Raw genomic sequence first — 4053 nt, forward strand, 5'->3', positions numbered from 1 at the left:
GGTGATTGTAAAAGCCCCAAATGTCCGGCCCCTAAACACGTGCTGGAATTGATATTGCCTACCTAGGCAACAAGCCCCTTCCAAAGAAATAAATTTGAATAAAATTTAATAAAAGTTTCTTTTTACCCTGATTCTCAGAGTCAACCTGCACTGTCCCGGGTAGGTGCTGGGGCTGACTTGGTGAGCTAGCTGCTAGCACTATGGTAGGCATGTGGCCTGGAGCAGTCACGTGGCGTCGTGGCAATGCACTAAGCGAGCGTGAGGTGGCTCACGTTAAGAATTGGCCTCCTTGCCTACGTGGGAAGGAGGCCCACCATCTTTTCTCTCTCTCAAGGGCCCGGGTATTTCACCCTCTCCCGGTACTCTCACCACCGTTTTACCTCCTCGAGACGGACTGATGCTAGTCCCACCCCGCCCCATTCCTGCTCCGTCCGAGTATTCCCTTAGCAACATTGAATGCACCTCCCTCCTCTCTCTCTCTCTCATCCGCCATTTCCAAATAGTTTCTTTCAAGTCTTCCAAATAGTATATTTGGATGCAATTTGTAGTAGAAGGGTTTTAAAAAATATAGCACATCTAGTCTCTCTCTCCTCCAATCTCTCCAATACTTGCACCTCTCGTACAATAGCCTCTTGGGCACCTTCCCGACCTTTCTCGCTAATTCTTCTATCTTTCCCGCAAAATCTTGTTCCCGCAAAGATACATGTACTTTTAAACATGGAAATAGATGCATTGTAATACGGGAATTTTGGTCTAAGGTCTCAAAATAAATTATTATCCGTACCTTCTAAAGTTTTATACACTACCTATAGGACATAATGAGATATGATTATGGGTGACTTAATCAATACACTAACATATTTTACAAGAAGTTTTAAGTATCAAGAACTAAACTTTGTGGTTAAGTTAGGAGTAGAACTTCTTAAGTCTATTTTGCAACTGACATGATGTGTGACTTTGGGGGGAAGTAACTTATGGAACTTAGGCAAAGGGGGTAAATAAGGGAAAACCCAAGCGCGGCATTTTTCGCAACATTTTTGAGAGAGAGCGAAAGAGAGCGAGAGAGATCACGTCGCAAGCTCAATGAAAATGCTAGCATCAAATATTACTTTGTCTTACTCTCATTCACTCATTCTCTCACACTCAAAATTTCCTCCCCCTCTCTCACTCAATATTACTTTTTCTTACTCTCATTCACTCATTCTCTCACACTCAAAATCCCCCCCCTCTCTCTCTCTCTCTCTTTTTAAGCTTACTTCACGCACACACACACGCACGCACGCATGCACAACTATAATTCATTAAAACTTGATAGGGCTAATACATATGCTTAAAGGCATAGAGAATAAAAGCTCAAATATTTCACAATTTAATAAGAGTAACATAAGAATATAACAATGTAGCATTCCTCCTATCTAGAGGCATGAGCTTCTTCATCTTCTTTATGGGCTCTAGCATCAAGCTTCTCTTGCATTGAGGGCCGTTTGGTTTTGGGTGGAGCCATGAATGATGATGTTGTGGGTGATTCTACCAATCTAGAAACTCTTCTTTTAGTTAGCCGTTTTTCAATGAAAGGCTTAGCTCGTTGTATGGTATTTCCAAATCCATCATTGGTGGGCACAAAAGCTTGTGTATTGCACATATCTTCTCTACGAGCTTTCAGAGCTCGAAGTTGGGTCAACATCTTCTTCATAGAAGAACACGCCTCAGAAATAAGCTCCATGTCACCCCCCACCAAATCCAATACATCGTGGCATAGATGTTGCAATGCTGTGGATGGGTGGGTGTCTTCATGGGAGATATTAATCATAGTTGTATCCATGTCTTGGAGATTATCCACATCCAACAGCATGGTTGGTGTGTAAGGATCATGTGCAACCTCATCCTGTATCACATGAGAGTTACTTATAAGTCCTTTATATTTTCCTCTTGCTTCCACGCCTTTATATAAGTCCATACATTGTGCCACCACTGTAGTATTCGGTACCCCTAAAAGAAGTAGCACCTTGATTTGATGCTTACATATGTTCCCCAACTCTGCCCACTTGCATGTACAACGTGCCCATTGACAATCCGCATTATAAACTGTGTATTCAATAGTGTCTTTGGACATGCTTTTTACGTACGCACATGAAGCCCTTGCACCATTCATTTCGAATCTAACATACTCGACTGGAATCTTCAAAGTCCTCTCATATGAGTTGGCCACTATCTTTTCAATGTTATTGTTTCTCACAAATCCACTTTCTTTCATAGCTTGCACATACCAATAATATGGAAGAGCTGAACTTGTCAATTTATGAAGGAGCCAATCCACTCATCTGCCAGTCAATCTCTTTGAGCTACCTAAGAATTTGTACTTTAAAGTGCCATGGTATGCCTCTATAGCACCATTGGTGTCTTGACCGGAATGTGGAAGTGTACGTGTTGCACGTATCCACATACCTTGCAGCACACACATAATACAACTATTTAAAATATGTGACACTATGAAAATATAACAAAGTAATCTGAAATAGATAATTAGGAGTCCTCACCAATCTTGGGCTCCCAATATGTTTTGAAGTAGTGCAAGAATGTTATCTCATCTGCAAACTCATTTTTAAATATATCTATCATATCCCTTGCTTCCTCCTTTATAGCCACTTCTGTTGCCTTGCATTCACCTTTCATATTCATAATATTGCCTAGAGCTCGGAAAATCGCAGCTCTTTTTGGCCATTGTGGGACTTTTTTAATAAGATGCTTTAACCAACAACGACGGACATGCCATAGGCACAAATAAATAGGCAAATTAAAGACAACCCTACACACAATACATTCGTAAAAAATGTAATGCTTTGAGTCCATGAATTAAATGTTTTCCAAAAGGACACATGCATGTGAAATGTACCTTAAAGCATCTATCTCTCTTTCAGCATCATCCACCAAAAAAGCTCTTGGCTCCCATGATTTGTGAAAATCTAGCATGTGATCCCTAAACTTTGTGAGCCAAAATTTGTTTACCTCAAATGTTGCACTTGAGGTTAACACCCAAGCAATTGGGACACCATTTCGGTGGGAGTCAAATACAAGGATTGTGTATAAATTGAACTGTCAAATGCAAGTTTCAAATATAAGCAAAAAGCATAAAATTTTGAGAAGTAAAAACTATAAGTACACAAGAATAATATTAATAAATTACCTTATACTTGTTTGTACCAAATGTTGAATCCATTGCTAATAAGTTGCCATTTCCATATCTGTCACACATATCTCGTTGCCATGGTGTTTGAATCCCCAATATGAAATCCTTATTAGTAGAAAGATTTTGTTCCTGATACACAAATGTCATTTCCTTGTTTTCAATGCACCATCTCTTTGTGCTTTCAGCATCATTGTCATGTAATTGATATTGGTCAATGGCAAGCTTCCTAGATATATTCATAATATCTTGGATGGAGAGAAAGTCATCTCTTTCCATAGGATGATTTGGATTGTTGCTTTGGCGCTGATGCACATATTGAATGTGACACTCCAATACTTGTTGCGGTGAAAAACCTTTGTATAACATACTGGACACCCATATTTTTTTCTCTAGTGATATCCATGGGGAAAATAAGGAATGTGAATAGACATTTAAATCCTCCATTGCAATGCCATGACAAATCATATCTGCATCATCAGTATGATACGGATTGATAAATGAGATAAATGCCAAACTAGTGTCATGGGATAGGCGAGTCACTATAAAATGACACAAACAACCCTTGTTAAGTTGTCCCATTGTTTTGCGTGGTCGGCGTTTTCTTGGTTGTCCTTGACTGGTCAAGATGTCATTGGGACATAAAATCTCCACATTTCGAGTGTCCTTAGGACCATAAGCACACCAAAATCTGTTTTTGTAGGAAATGAATGTTGTAGCTATAAGTGTGGACAAATAATAAGGAAACCAATATAAGTAGCAAAACAATTATATACACTTACGTGATCTTCTCTATCCATGTGTTGTCTAATGGTTTTTTCAATTCATTTGGTTGTCGTCGATGGTGAGAGTACTTTTTGAAAGTTGTA

At 39.4% G+C, this 4053-nt stretch overlaps 1 pseudogene; it reads right to left on the reverse strand.

Moving 5' to 3' along the window:
* Positions 1-1411: 1411 nt before the first annotated feature.
* On the reverse strand, positions 1412-3478 carry LOC148017108 (uncharacterized; annotated as a pseudogene).
* Positions 3479-4053: the final 575 nt, after the last annotated feature.

This window comes from Lygodium microphyllum, chromosome 22, assembly GCF_053477565.2.
Source record: "Lygodium microphyllum isolate KBCC chromosome 22, Lygodium_microphyllum_v1.1.10, whole genome shotgun sequence".
NCBI lineage: Eukaryota > Viridiplantae > Streptophyta > Polypodiopsida > Schizaeales > Lygodiaceae > Lygodium > Lygodium microphyllum.